A 16,693-nucleotide genomic window follows, 5' to 3' on the forward strand; every position below is an offset into this window, starting at 1 on the left:
ATTAGTGGCCAGATTGGTCTACAAAGAGAGTTCCAGGACAGCCAGAGCTGTTACACAAAGAAATCCTGTCTCGAAAAACCAAACCAAACCAAACCAAACCAAACCAAACCAAACAAAAACAAAATCAAAAAAACCACTCCCCCAAAAATCACTGTACTCAAATGGAGTTTAAGCAAATTGACCTGAATTTGTTCGTTTGTTTGAAACAGGGTCTCATGCATCCCAGACTGTCCTTCAACTCACTGAGTAGTCAACCAGGACTTCGAACTTATCTTCCTGCCTCTCTCCAAAAGATTACAGATGTGTATCACCATATCAGGTTTATATAGTGCTTGGGCTCAAACCAGGTACTTTGTCCATACCAGCCAAGTGTTCTACAACGGAACTGTATCCATAACTGAAGGATAATAATTTTCAAACCCCCAGTCATGACCTATTGTTTTTTACACAAACTATTATGGAATATGAACACTCTCCACCCTATCCCCCATACAAAAAACAGACAAAAATGTAATATAATTTTAAAAATCATAATGGTTTAATTTTAGAAAACAAAGACTTAATATTGCCTACTATCATTCTTCAGCATGTAAGCTTCAAAGTAATATATCTTTGGATTATACTGTGCTAGAATGCTTGATTAACAACTGTACTGTTTGAGGGTCTGAGACGTGACTCAGTAAAGTACGTGCCTATCATGCACAAAGCCTTGGCTTTGATGTCTACACTGCACAAAGTAGGTATTGTGACATATACCTGTAATTCTAGCAACTGAGAGTCCAGCCTGGGCTACATGAGATCCTGTATTGAAAAAAAGTGTGTGGTTTGAGTTTCTGACTTGAGTTTCATAAAAAAAGAAAACCTATTAAAAGGATTGTGGCTTGGAATTAGTATGGAATTACCAACAATTTCTGAAACAGCCTTAAACATATGCATGATATTTTGTACTATACATTTATATGATGTGACATTCTTAGCATTGATTATAAAAATCAAAATATTGATGAATGCTGAAAACACTGAAGATATTATTTTCTACAATGTCAATACTGAGCCAGGATTTTAATTCACTCTAGAAAAATAATTATGTACATCTATCCCATTAGTATTAAAAATTTCTTTCCTCTTTAATGCATGCTAAAATTATATGGTACCAAAGGATTATTTTCTTAATGATTTATCAGTAAATGTTTAATCTGCATATCTATTTTATATGCCTAATATACTCAAGGTCACGTAAAATTTTCTTGGAAGAGAAAACACGGGTCAAATGGATGGAGAAAGTGGGGCAAGGGAAATGGCTCAGCAGGTAAAAGCAATTATTGTATAAGCCTGATGACCTAAGTTGGTAACTCTCGAACCCATGTAGAAGCTGAACAAAGTGGCACATGTCTGTAATCCTTGCACTTGTATAGTAAGATGGGAGGCAGAGACAGGGAATTTCCCAGAGGCTCCTGCACATCTAGATCACAAACTATACCATCGCTATACACAGTGTAGCAATAAGAAAGACTCTTCTTCGAAACAAGGTGAAAAAGGAAGGAAGAATTAAAAGGTGAAAGAGAAGGAGGAAGGAAGGAAACAAGAAAGAAAGAAGAGAAAAGTTAAAAATCAAAACAACACAGGTCAAAGACTAGAAGCAGTTTCCAAAAACTGGCGTGTGTATGCTCTCGTGCTTACACACTCAGACGTACCATATGCAGCTGCAAAAATAAATACAGTTTTAAAAGAGTGGATAAAGTTTAATAAGCCCTGTCCTTATCATGTCTGGTGCTTGTAGTTCCAACACACTGGAAAATAAGGCAGGGGAATTACTATGAGTTTGAGGCTAGCCTTGGTTACTGGCTTTGTTAAGGTTCCTATTGCTGTGATGAAACACACCCTGACCAAAAGCAAGTTGAGGAGGAAAGGGGAGAAAAGGAGAGGAAAGGGTTTATTTGATTCACACTTCCTATTACTGTTCATCGCTGAAGGAAGTCAGCACAGGAACTCAAACAGGGCAGGAACATGGAGGCAGGAGCTGATGCTGAGGCCTTGGAGGAGTGCTGTTTACTAGCTTGCTTTCAAGACTTGCTCAGCCCACTGTTTTTTGTTTATTTGTTTGGTTTGGTTTGGTTTTTTGTTTTCCAGGATAGTTTCTTTGTGTAGCTATTGCTGTCCTGGAATTCGCTTTGTAGACAGGCCTGGCCTCAAACTCACAAAGATCTGTCTGCCTGTCTGCCCCTGGCTCCCAAGTGCTGGGATTAAAAGCATGCAGCACCTGGCTTGAGCCTGCTTTCTTATAGACACTAAGACTATCATCCACAGTGTGCTGAGCTCTGCCTCATCAGTACTAGTTAAGAACATGTCCTTTAGCTGGATCTTATGGAGGCATTTTCTCAATTGAGGTTCCTTCCTTTCAGATGACTCTGGCTTGTGTCAAGTTGACATAAAAGTAGCCAGGACAGCTTTATAGTGAGTTTCAGGCTGGCCTGGGCTATATGCGGAGTGAGATCTGTGAGATCTTGTCTTAAAAACACAATAAGCAGCCCTGTCCTAACCTACTAATATTATATCACTAATAGCCTGTCATTGTTACCTCATTTTTACTTGCATGTATCTGTAGTGACCTTATGTCCAAACAAAAGTCAGATTCATGGGTAGTGGGAGTTTGATATATTCTTAGGAGACATATCCAACCCTGAATAACTTATTGCAAAACTACTTGCTAGCCAGGCAGTGGTGGTACACGCCTTTAATCCCAGCACTCGGGAGGCAGAGGCAGGCAGATCTCTGTGAGTTCGAGGCCAGCCTGGTCTACAAGAGCTAGTTCCAGGACAGGCTCCAAAACCACAGAGAAACCCTGTCTCGAAAAAGCAAAAAAACAAAAACAAAACAAAACAAAAAAAAACTACCTGCTAATCCCCATGAGAAAAATGTTTATTCACTCTTCCTAAAGCGTTATTACCATAAACCTTTTAGTTAGTACAGTGAAATATTGCCCATTTTCTTCTAAAATCTGTGGCAAAATGTTTATTTGTTCTTTCTAAAGCATTCTTACCATAGTTACATATTACATATTTACATATTACAGTGAAATATTACCTATTTTCTTCCAGTCTCTCTCTCTGCCCCCCCCCCCGTGAATGTATTGTATAGCCATCAGAGACTGATATCAGATGGATATGTTTTCCTCATTTGCTCTCCACCTAAAGTTTGAGACAGGATTCATCACTGAATCTGCCCTTTGCTGATTAGTTATACTAACTGGTCCATGTGTCCCGGAGACCAGCTTTGAGAAGGATGTCACAACTTGCCAGGGTAGGGGCATGGGGATTAGAAAAATAAGTAAGGAGAGCAAAGACATGAGTGAAAATAATAAAAAGAAACATAGGATAGTATTGGGAGGGAGTCCCAGTGAATACTGAAAATCGTCTCTGTTTAATTTCCATTTGCTTAAATACCCCGACCCCAAAAGGTAGGGGTAAGATTAAAAACTGCATTCACATGATATAAGGAATGAAGAGACCAGGTGAGGGATTGCAGGCTACATTCTTAGTTAAACATTCTGTTGCCAGAACAAGACAAGTAATGCTCACACCCTAGACCAAAATATTCTGTAGGCAAACCTCTCCCTGAGTAGAATCCATAGTTACCTCCCTAAAGGAGTAGGAACCTAATTGAATCCTTAGACTTTTATTTGAGGGAGAAACAGACCTACTTCTTAATACCTGAAATATCAGGGCTGGATATTAGCCACACCTGTTGACAATAGCTTTGAGAAAGTAGAACTCTCTAATCTAAATCAAGAGGGAATGGAGCCTTGATCTTTGTTTGAGGTAGAAACAGATCTACTTCTTAATACCTGAAATACCGGTTCTGGATATTAGCCATACCTGTTATTTGAACTGCTGATAATAACCTTGAAGGAACAGAAGTAAGTCCCAACTTTCTGGCCTTTAGTCAAAATCGACAGGCGTAAAGCTTGTATGAGCTTACAGAGGTGGAAGTGGCAAGCACGGGGCCTGCACAGGTCTGCAGCGGATGGGCACAGTTCTGGGCAGGTCCTCTCCCTTATAAAGGGTTAATGAAAATATATTTGCATTTGTTTTTCTTGAGAGGACAGCTTTAGTATCAGTAGAGTCTATTAGGTGGGTGGCAGAATCTGCTAATGATTAGAGCTCTCTTAACAGTTGAATAAGAAAGCTCAAGAATTATTGAGAATTCTATTCCTGGACATATGTAGGAAGAGCCTGGAGGCCCACTTTTAAATACATTGAACAATTAGAGATCTAACATTGTACCTTGAGCCCTAGTAAATGCCCAAAGAGATTTTCATTAATCTCCATTTGATATACCCAGAAGTTGGGTGGGTGGATTTTAGGAACCTCTAGTCATTTTCCATAATGGCTATACTAATTTAGCTACCATTAGTAGTGTGTATTAGTAACAACTTTCATTACTTAAGCTTGGTGCTTTATACATAGTAGGCTCTCACATATCTGGGTGTTTACAAATATGATCTATTCTTCATGTACTTAATATCTTAGCCCTACAGTTAAATTTACAAACTATTGAAAATAGGTGAGTCAAAAGAAGGACAAAGCCATTCTCTGGTAGAATTTATTTTGTTTCTCTTCAGGTGAAAGGAATGTTCTTTTTTTTAAAAAAGATTTTATTTATTCACTATGTATACAGTATTCTGCCTGCATGTAGGCCTGCATGTCAGCCTGCAGGCCAGAAGAGGGCACAAGATCTCATTACAGATCATTGTGAACCACCACATGACTGCTGGGAATTGAACCCATGGCCTTGCACTTGCTAGTGCTCTACCACTGAGCTAAATCTCCAACCCCTGAAAGTAGCTTTTTTTTGGGGGGGGGGTGTTTGAGTCAGGGTTTCTCTATGTAGCTTTGGAGCCTGTTCTGGAACTTGCTTTATAGACCATGCTGGCCTGAAACTCACAGAGATACCACCTGCCTCTGCCTCCCGAGTGCTGATATTAAAGGTGTATGCCACCATGTCCAGCAGGAGTGTTCTTTTTTACATTATTATTATTATTAAAAATTTCCACCTCCTTCCCACCTCCCATTTCCCTCCTCCATCCCCCCACTTTCCCTCCCCCTCCCTCTCCAGTCCAAAGAGCAGTCAGGGTTCCCTGCCCTGTGGGATGTCCAAGGTCCTCCCCCCTCCATCCAGGTCTAGGAAGATGAGCATCCAAACAGACTAGGCTCCCACAAAGCCAGTACATGCAGTAGGATCAAAACCCAGTGCCATTGTCCTTGGCTTCTCTCATCAGCCTTCATTGTCCGCCATGATCAGAGAGTCCGGTTTTATCCCATGCTTTTTCAGTCCCAGTCCAGCTGGCCTTGGTGAGCTCCCAATAGATCAGTTCCACTGTCATAGTTGGTGGGTGCACCCCTCGTGGTCCTGACTTCCTTGCTCATGTTCTCCCTCCTTCTGCTCCTCATTTGGACCTTGGGAGCTCAGTCCAGTTCTCCAGTGTGGGTCTCTGTCTCTATCTCCATCCATCGCCAGATGAAGGTTCCCTCTGGATGGAACTCCTCAGCCAGGAATATTCTTAAGTATAGTTTTAGGTAGTATATAGAGTCCCATTTGTTGGGTACATTTAGGAACAAATGTATTTTAAATCATGAAGAACTATAGGTGAGTATCATATTCATTAGTGTAACTCCAATATTCCAAGTCAAGAGGGGGAGGACAGTGGATAGTGAGTTTAAAAAGTGCTCTAAATAAGGAATGTAATGAAAAGTTTCCCCCTTTCTTTCTTATTAGCTATAAACATACAGATGAAAATCACCTAACTTGCAATGAACCCCCTTTAGAAATTACTGAAGAGGATACAAATATTTTTATCATGGTCTACACATATTCTGTGAAATTTGAGGCAAGTATTCCATGCTCTCTTCTTGCTTTTTATAGACTAGACACATAAATAGTATGTATTTATTTTAAAGCTGAAGCTTTCATCACTCTAAAGTCATAGGAATGAGATTAGAGCATGCATAAGGCCGTGGTTCCTACTTGAATTAGTCTAGCTGTCTGTCTCTCTCATTCCCCGCCTCTATCCTCCCCTTCTACCTCTCTTCTTCCTCCTCCTCTTCCCGCTTTCCCCTTCTCCCTCCAGTGTCTGCCGTATCCCATCTGTCCTTGAATTTCAGATCCTCTTGCCCTTACCTCTTAAGTGCTCTGATTATAGCTGTGCACCACCATGTCTTGTTCACATCTCAGGTCATTTAATTCTTCTTTTCAGAATATGTAAAAGAGCAGATAATTTTATGGGTGTGGTATGTTTATATACATATATGTACACACACATATGAAGCTTCCTAATGAATATTCCCGCCGATGTTCCCATTTTTTGTAAACTTCTTGCTTTTATATTATTTTACTTATTTTTGTTTAATATTTTGGGGTACAGAAATATAGTTTTATCCCTATATGAAGTTTATCAAACCTACTTTGAAGTTACTACTTTAGGATTATTTCTGTGAGCATGAGTCAAACTTGAGGTGTCGCATGTGACGAGTGGCTGTTCCCTTGGTGGAGGTACGGACCTCCACACGGGCCCTGTCTCTTTGGCTTCCACATATTTTTTCCTGCTTCTCCTAGTATAGGAAATTTCATCACACCCTGTGACATGGATTGATTCTAGACTCTGTAACTGGGTGAACTACAGTGTGGCATCCTGCTTTGAATCATGGAAGTCTTACATATGCCTCTGGTGTGCAGACATTCAGGAGATGGGATGGGGGCACAGGTAGAATCTTGACATGGGGATGGCGCAGGGGCATAAATGGAAAACCAAATTCTGTACACACATTGAACCACTTAATGGAGATCAGTGCCATGTAGAAACTACATGCTCCTAACCACCTGAGTTACAACCTCTGCACCTGGGACTGTTTCCCCTGCCACCCTAAGGCAGCCAGCCACCTACAAACTGCTGTCTAGACTTAACGGGTTTATGAACTGTGAGTGACATTGTGAGTTTGAGCCCCCGATCAGGCAAATATTGGCCACAGAGAAGTTCAGATGTGGCATGATAATCTTTAGTTTTTCGAGTTTTGTTTGCCCGTGTTTTGGAAAAGTAGTGAGAGGGAATTCCGCTTTGTAGGATAGGCTGACCTGGAACTGCATCACAGTCTGGCCTCAGACTTATGTTGATTCCTGCTTTAACCTCCTAGGTGTTTGAGTTACCACTATGAGCCATCATGCCTAGATCTTATTTTGCCTTTTATTTAAGAATCTTTGTGAATGTATTTTAATGTCTTCAGAGAATGATACATGTTCTCAAGTAAAACAAAACCAGTTTATAATACATTTATTCAAAAGGGAAGATCGAATCAATTATATTAGCATTTGAGTGAATACTGCTTTGCTTTTATGACAAATATTTTAATTCTGATTACGATCTCATTGCCTTCATTTTTACTCTTATGAATTAGGAATATTGAGTTTATTATGAACTATTGAACACTGGTCTAAAATCCATGTATTCCTAATGCTCTTATAAATCATTTTATAGCATTGAAAAGCCTGAGGCAGAACAATAATGAGCAGGAAGCTAGCCTGAGCTACATAGTGAGAGCCTATTTAAAAACAAAAGCAAATATTATACTTCTTGTACTCTCATTTAACCCACTAGGTCCATTTAGCGTGGGAAAGTAAATTAAGTTTGGGTAGTGGAGGATGAATTTGTTCAAAATATGTCGTATGCGTGCAGTGACTTCCCAAACAACTAAAAACCCAACCAAGCAAAAATAACCCTTACTGTTTTTCTTTTCTTTTTTTTTTTTTGAGACAAGGTTTCTCTGTGTAACAGTTCTCGCTGACCTGGAACTTGCTCTGTAGACCAGGCTGGCCGTAAACTCACTGACATCCGCCTGCCTCTGCCTCCCAAGTGCTGGGATTAAAGGCATGCCACCACTGCCTGGCCCTGCATTCTTTTTAAAATTTTTAGTGGAAATAGGTTCTTCTCTCACCCAATATATCCTGGCCACAGATTCCTTTCATTTTACTCCTTCCAGGCCCTCTCTGCCAGATCCGCTCCCACTTTGTTTCTTCTTCAGAAAGGAGCAGGCCTGCCTCCCAGAGAAAACAGCCAGATAGGACACAACAAGATCCAATAAGACAAGGCAAAGCTGTCATACTGAGGCCGGACCTAATAGCAGGAAAAGGGTCCTAAGAGGAGACAACAGAGTCAGAGACAGCCCTACTCCCGCTGTTAGGACAGGAAACGCCGAGCTAATAGCTATAACATATATGCAGAAGGCATATGTGTGTGTGTGTGTGTGTGTGTGTGTGTGTGTGTGTGTGGGTGTGTGTGTGTGCAGACCTATACAGGCCTCTCGCTGTTTTTTTCCACCTCCATGAGCCAATGCGAGCCCTATTGTTTTCATACTCCCAAACAAAGATCTTTATGCTTCATGGTAATGATAAACATTTCTGGTGTGGATTCTAGTTAAATAAGCTCTGTTTGTGAGCTAGCCTGAGACCGCCTACATTTATGCACTGCATGCTTTGTTTGCTTGTGGAGTGTGGAACTCGGGGCACAATTTGTAACACCGAGCTATACTTTTAGCCTCATGGCATTGTTTCATCGGGAAGAGCAGTTTGGATTTTCAGACAGCATAAGCCAATAGCGAATTATGAATTGCAAGTTTTGGGGTCTGGCTTGCCCAACTAATGTTGGACTCTGAGGACATTCATTTTCTCCTTGCTTGGGACACCAGTTTCCTTCTAATAAAATGAGGGAGACACACTGGACCAGGGAGTTTTAAGTCTCTCAGAGTGATGGCCCTTTAATAACAAATGTTTTAGAACCCTCCTTTCACTATTCTGTGTTGTGACTAATAGGAAAAAATCTGTGTATGTAATTTTAACAAATACCGTGTAACATCCTAACGATAACATAAAGGGGAGATAGTAGTAACTTTAAAAAATAATATACCCTTTGTGTATTTTATCCATTTTATATGCTTGCATCTATGTATATAGTCATTGTAAGTGTGATAATGGGAAGACAAGAATATTGCAAATTGTTGGCCCAAATACTGCTATTTTTCAAATGATGCTATGACTTCTTGAAATGTCAGTCAATTTTGGTAACATGCCACGACAAGTACGGTACAACTTTCTCCTAATTTAATAAGACAGTTACCTTCTTGAGCGGGAATATTTATTACATATTAAAATCATATAAAATACTTTATGAAGCAATGTTGAACTCAGAGGGTAGGCAATCACAAGCCGTTTTTCACGTACGTGACTTTTGAAAGGTGTGAGGCACAGCACAATTCTCCTGGGTTTTCTTTTGTGTCATCTCCCTGTGCCCTGCAGGACACCTGGCTTCTGAATGCCGGTAGCAGACGCATGTTTTCATTATGCCCTGTAGGGGGTGCTGCTCCTCCTGTTGAGAACCACTGGGCTAGCGATCGAATTCCCGACAAAATTGAGTCTCTGCATAATTTCTATTGACGGCGACACATCACGGGGTACTATATTATGGATAAAGAAGTCTTTGTTTCCCCCCTCGTTGCTGTGTCACTGTTACCAACATTAAAAACCGATTTGTCATATTTTATTTTATGAGAATTGCTAGTTTACAAAAAGATTTTGATACTTTGGGATAGAAAAACCAAGAATAATTCATTAATTTTAAGCAGTTAAGAATAAGATTCTCTCTTACTTCGTTATCTTTTTATATTTGTCATTGTTCTCAAGCGCTTTAGATTTTTTAAATAGTTATTTATTTTCGGGATGACTAATTCACGTTATGACCTATTATTTCCAGCAGATGGCAGTGTTTAGTACAAAAAGATGTTTAAACACTTAGCTGATTTTTTTTTTCCTCCAGATTTTGTTTTTGTTTTTTGTGTTTGGGATGGGATCTCATGTAGAGCGGGCTGCCTTGAACTCAACTATGTAGCTGGGGATAACATGAACTTGTAAGAAGCAAAGTTGTTGAGTTATAGTAAAAGAAGTTGTCTTTTATTTTAACTTAAATAATATTGATAACAGCTGTAATATTTGCAGGTGCTGTCTATTGGAAAGTATAAGGAAATTCTCTATCTACCTTTGTTCTCATATCTCTGATTTGTCTTTCTGAAAGCATAACCTTTGTTTTTTTCTAATTTATCCTTCCAGAACAATATTTGCATCTGACATATAGGTATATAACTTTTTGGGGGCAGGAAATGAGATTTGAAAAATTAAAAGATGATTATTATGTGTTCCTGGTGTGTGTGTATGTGTGTATTTAGGTTAGGGGACTGCTTTGTGGGGTCTATGCTCTCTGTTTCCTGTCCCTTGGCTCTGGGAATCAAACTCATTTGGCCTGCTCATGCAGCAAGTACCTGCTGGGCAGGAGAGCATAATTTTGCCATATGTACTTCCCACCTTTTTAAAGTCAGTTCTGTCTTGGACATGTCACTTGTCAATGCATTTCCTTCTTTCTAATGCCAGCACAGATCACTACCATCTATCCTTATCCTGAAGAGCCTTTTGGTTTTGGGGCTTAAATTTTCCAAATATTACAGGAACTCATTACGTAAAATTTTATGTACTTTTGCAAGCATTATAAGAAGTTCCCATGGAAATGGAACTATGCCAGGATAAAAAGGTAAAGGGAGTGTCTGATGGGTTTGAGACGACACAAAAAATAATAGCAGAAAGATGCTGTCTTGTTGGAAAGCAACAATTTTCTTTCTAGGTCTTTCCTTGACCTTTTCCTTTTTCTTTTGAGACAGAGTATTTCTGTGTGCCCTGGAACTCGCTCTGCATACCATGCTGGCATTGAACTCACAGAGATCCACCTGCTTTTGCCTCCTCTTTTTTGTAATGAATTCAACATTACTGAGTGAAAGGAAGCTTAAGATATAATAGTAGCTATTATGATTCCATGAAACTGGAAGGATGGGGCAAAGGCCCATGCAGAATAGGCTTCTATATGCTTCTGAGTAATAAATCACAAATGGTCAAATAAAGTTTAGTCGTTTGATTTTATGTTTTCATTTTAGGAAAGCAAAATGACCAAGTGGTCTTCTGAATGGGATTATGATTTGGAGTCCGCAACTGAAATCAACATTCAGTGGACTGGGTAAGCACTTTGTAAAATAAAGACAAAGTAGCTGCAGGATAGCAAGCATAAATGATGAATTTTTTTCAGATCTTTGAGGTGAGGGTGGGCACAGGGGATTGAGCCTGGGATCTTGTATATGCAAGGCAAGTTCTTTACTACTTAGTTGGATCCTCCTACGATAAATATCCTTTTTCTATTATTGTTTTGAGACAGTTTCATGTATCCCAGGTTTGCCTTGAAGTTGCTGTATAGCCCAGGATGGTTTTAAACTTTGGTTCCTCCTGCCTGTTTCCCTCCAGGGGTAATATATTTATTTTTAAGTTAAGGTATTTTGTCACTGGGATGATACTGAGTGGCATTTCCTTTGGGATAGTTTCCCTCTCATTCACTTCTTCTACCTCCTAACATATCTGGTGAAAAGAGATATATTTTACATATACTAATTAATGCTTATGTTGAAGAGAAAGGAAGCTGTGATGCCATAGATTCTGTGTCTTCACATAGACGACATGGGAGGTGGTTGGCAGAACATAATTGAGGAAGTAGGCTTTATGTAATGGATGAAAGCCAGAGTTGGCCATAGTGACACGCACTAGTAATCCCAGAACGTGGAGGACAGAAGCAGGAGGATAGACCAGACAACTTCTAAGAAATAGGCAGGAGGGAGTGAAACAGCAAACAAAATGCGAGGGTCTGTTTGTCTGTGGACTCAGATGGTCTGAGCAAACCCAAGAATAAGAAAATGTAAGTAACTGGGTAGAGGAAGGTAGGAATGTCATGAAAACTTGAGACAGAGAGAGAGGGGGGGGGGGGGATGTGATCATGCACATTCCCAACTTCCCCTTTTTCTACCAGAGCCACCCTGACTTGTCCCAATCATTCTTCTGTACTCTCTTTGTTGTGCTAATAACCTCCTGAGTACAATTCGTGATGATTGTTGGAATGTCGACTGACTGATCTTGTTAACTTGACCTGGAACAGTGAGATTTTTTGGTACAATGGCTATGTTATATTCATCCCTATCTTTTGGCTCTTATATTTTTTTCCATTTCTCTTCTGTGGTGCTCTCTTGCAGGCAAGGGATGATATAAATATCCCATTTATGGCTGACCACTAAATAGATGCTTATTCTCAGCATTTTGACTAGCAATGAGTCTATCAATTGCTGACCACCGGAGACAGAATCTTCTATGGTCATGTCTGAGAGCAGCACTAATCTATGGGTATAAACAGAAATATTTAGAAGGGTTGTTTAACAGCATGACATTTAAATTTCAGCCCTCTGTGGCCATTATGAGCTTTTGACCAGCTGTTTAGTACCAGGCTTAAATTCCTTCCTGTAGAACAGGCTTCAAATCTAATCCCCAAACAACTGGTTTCTCTAATAACTTTCATGCCACTGTCTTAGTCATGGGCACATTTTGCCTGGCATGTCAATAGTGGACCATGCAGAGTTGGCTATGGGTGTGTTCGAGACTTTTCTCTGCTAGAAGCCTGCCTGGCACTTTTGGCACAATGAAATCTAACCAGTAGAGAAGAAGTTTTCGGGTCAGTTCAAACATGACAGACTAACAGATTTCAAATTGGCAGGTTCTACAAACTGGAGGATTGCATGGAAATAATGTCTGGCAGTGAGAGTCTGTTTATTCGACAGGATTTTCTTTTAGTTCCTGTTATCCCGAGTGCTACTACCATTTCCAAGTGGTTAATGAAACAGAAAGGTTTCTGCTTAAATGAATCCCCCATTATAGTATCTTCCAAGTAAAAGATCTTGATTTTCAACTATGTAGTCTGACACTTTTGAAGGCTCCTGAAAAAATCTGGCCAGGAAGGGGCAGTTTTAGTTTTAGGAACTGAAGGATGGACACACTGAGTACACATTGATTGGGGTTGCTAGGAAGAGCTGGCAATGCGAGGAGGAAAAGCTAACAGCTTAGGAGGTCATGCAGAGAAGAAATGAAGGTACATATTTAGAATTTGTTCCATCATTCCCATTTCCTAGAGTAAAGCAACTGAGGCCAGGAGAAAGCTGTAAAAGCAAACTGGAAGTCAGGAAAGGGGTCACGCTGTGCTAGAATATTTGTGAGGTGTTGATTTTTCTTATGTCCCCACTGCCTTTAAAATGAGACTAGCGTCTTACCCGAGTGTGGTTGCACACACTTAGATCCTAGCATGGACACAGTTGGGTCATAGTTTTGAGATCAGCCTGAGGTACAAAGCAAGATACTCCCTGTCACAGGAGGAAGGGACAGAGGGAGAGAGAAAATGAATATGGTCTTATCTTTATTCATGTTCTTCCATTTCCTCTACCATACAGGAAATTTCTAGAGAAATCTTTTTTTTTAAAGATGTGTTACATTTATTTATTTATTTTTTCATTGAGAAAAGAAAGAAAAAAAAACAAGTTTCCACCTCCTCCCAGCCTCCCAATTCCCTCCCCCTCCTCCCACCCTTCTCCCCCTCCTCCCACCCTTCTCCCCCTCCTCCCACTCCTCTCCCCCTCCCTCTCCAGTCCAAAGAGCAGTCAGGGTTCTCTGCCCTGTGGTAAGTCCTAGGTCCTCCCCCCTCCGTCCATATCTAGGAAGGTGAACATCCAAACTGGCTAGGCTCCCACAAAGCCAGCACATTAAGTAGGATCAAAACCCTGTGCCATTGTCCTTGGCTTCTCATCAGCCCTCATTGTTCGCCATGTTCAGAGAGTCCAGTTTTATCCCATGCTTTTTCAGTCACAGTCCAGCTGGCCTTGGTGAGCTCCCAGTAGATCAGCTCCATTGTCTCAGTGGGTGGGTGCACCCGTCGTGGTCCCGACTTTTTGCTCATGTTCTCCCTTCTTCTGCTCCTCCTTGGGACCTTGGGAGCTCAGTCCAGTGCTCCAGTGTGGGTCTCTGTCTCTATCTCTATCCATCACCAGATGAAGGTTCTATGATGATATGCAAGATATTCGTCAGTATTGCTATAGGCTAGGGTCATTTCAGGTTCCCTATCCTCAGCTGCCCAAGGAACTAACTGGGGACCTCGGCTTGGGCTCCTGGGAGCCCCTCTAGGTTCAAGTCTCTTGCCAGCCCTAAGGTGGCTCCCTTAACTAAGAATTGTGCTTCTGTGCTCCCCTATCCAACCTTGCTTTATCCCAATCCTCCTTTTTCCCCAAGTTCCCCCATCCTCCCCTTCTCCCTTTTCTCTCCCCATCTCCCCTTACCCCCATCCCACCCCACCCCCAAGATCCCAATTTTCTCCCCAGCAATTTTGTCTACTTCCCATAGCCAAGAGGGTAACTATATGTTTTTCCTTTGGTTCACCTTCTTACTTAGCTTCTTTAGGATCACCAATTGTAGACTCCGTGACCCTTATTTATGGCTAGAAACCAATTATGAGTGAGTACATCCCATATTCATCTTTTTGGGTCTGGGTTACCTCAGTCAGAATAGTGTTTTCTATTTCCATCCATTCGCATGCAAAATTCGAGAAGTCATTGTTTTTTTACCGCAGCATAGTACTCTAATGTGTAGATATTCCACACTTTCTTCATCCATTTTTCCATTGAGGGGCATCTAGGTTGTTTCCAGGTTCTGGCTATTACAAATAATACTGCTATGAACATGGTTGAACAAATGCTCTTGTCATATGATAGGGCATCTCTTGGGTATATTCCCAGGAGTGGTATTGCAGGGTCCAGGGGTAGGTTGACCCCGAATTTCCTGAGAAACCGAAACACTGATTTCCAAAGTGGTTGCACAAGATTGCATTCCCACCAGCAATGGATGAGGGTACCCCTTCCTCCACAGCCTCTCCAGCAAAGGCTATCATTGCTGTTTTTTATTTTAGCCATTCTGACAGGTGTAAGATGATATCTCAAAGTTGTTTCGATTTGCATTTCCCTGATCGCTAAGGAGGTTGAGCATGACCTTAAGTGTCTTTTGGCCATTTGAACTTCCTCTGCTGAGAATTCTCTGTTCAGTTCAGTGCCCCAATTTTTAATTGGGTTAATTAGCACTTTAAAGTCTAGTTTCCTGAGTTCTCTATATATTTTGGAGATCAGATCTTTGTCTGTTGCGGGGTTTGTGAAGACCTTCTCCCAGTCAGTAGGTTGTCTTTTGTGTTGGTGACAGTGTCCTTTGCTTTACAGAAGCTTCTCAGATTTAGTAGGTCCCATTTATTCAATGTTGCCCTTAATGTCTGTGCTGTTGGGGTTACACATAGGAAGCGATCTCCTGTGCCCATCTGTTGTAGGGTATTTCGCACTTTCTCTTCTGTTAGGTTCAATGTGTTCTGACTGATAGTGAGGTCTTTAATCCATTTGGACTTGAGTTTTGTGCATCGTGATAGATATGGATCTATTTTTATTCTTCTACAGGTTGACATCCAGTTGTGCCAGCACCATTTGTTGAAGATGCTTTCTTTCTTCCATTGTATACTTTTGGCTCCTTTATCAAAAATGAGGTGTTCATAGGTTGGTGGGTTAAAATTCGCGTCTTTGATAGGATTCCATTGGTCAACTTCTCTGTTTTTATGCCAGTACCACACTGTTTTCATCACTGTAGCTCTGTAATAGAGTTTGAAGTCAGGGATGGTAACGCCTCCAGAAAATCCTTTATTGTATAGGATTGTTTTGGCTATCCTGGGTTTTTTGTTTTTCCATATAAAGTTGATTATTGTCCTCTCAAGATCTGTGAAGAATTTTGATGGGACCTTGATGGGGATTGCATTGAATCTATAAATTGCCTTTGGTAGAATTGCCATTTTTACTATGTTGATCCTCCCAATCCAAGAGCAAGGGAGGTCCTTCCTTTTTCTGGTATACTCCTCAATTTCTTTCTTCAATGCCTTAAAGTTCTTGTCAAATAGATCTTTCACTTCCTTGGTTAGAGTTACCCCAAGATATTTTATGCTGTTTGTGGCTATCGTGAAAGGTGAAGCTTCTCTGATTTCCCTCTCTGCTTCCATATCCTTTGTGTATAAGAGGGCGACTGATTTTTTGGAGTTGATCTTGTATCCTGCCACATTACTAAAGGTGTTTATCAGCTGTAAAAGTTCTATGGTGGAGTTTTGGGGGTCGCTTATGTACACTATCATATCATCCGCAAATAAGGAAAGTTTCACTTCTTCCTTTCCAATTCGAATCCCCTTGATCCCCTTATGTTGTCTTATTGCTATTGCTAGAACTATATTGAAGCACTATATTGAAGAGGTATGGCGAGAGTGGACAGCCTTGTCGTGTTCCTGAGTTTAGTGGGATGGCTTTGAGTTTCTCTCCATTTAATTTGATGTTAGCTGTCGGCTTGCTGTATATAGCTTTTATTATATTTAGGTATGACCCTTGTATCCCTAATATCTCCAATACTTTTATCATAAAGGGATGTTGGATTTTGTCAAATGATTTTTCAGCATCTAATGAAATGATCATATGTTTTTTTTCTTTCAGTTTATTTATATTATGGATTACATTGATAGATTTTCGTATGTTGAACCAGCCCTGCATCCCTGGGATGAAGCCTACTTGATCATAATGGATAATTTTTCTGATGTGTTCTTGGATTCGGTTTGCCAGTATTTTGTTGAGGATTTTTGCATCGATGTTCATGAGTGAGATTGGTCTATAATTCTCTTTCATGG

At 40.5% G+C, this 16,693-nt stretch overlaps 1 pseudogene; it reads left to right on the forward strand.

Moving 5' to 3' along the window:
* Nucleotides 1-16,693, forward strand: part of LOC142841649 (transmembrane 9 superfamily member 2-like) — a 146,716-nt pseudogene that overhangs the window by 81,602 nt on the left and 48,421 nt on the right.

This window comes from Microtus pennsylvanicus, chromosome X (assembly GCF_037038515.1).
Source record: "Microtus pennsylvanicus isolate mMicPen1 chromosome X, mMicPen1.hap1, whole genome shotgun sequence".
Lineage (NCBI taxonomy): Eukaryota > Metazoa > Chordata > Mammalia > Rodentia > Cricetidae > Microtus > Microtus pennsylvanicus.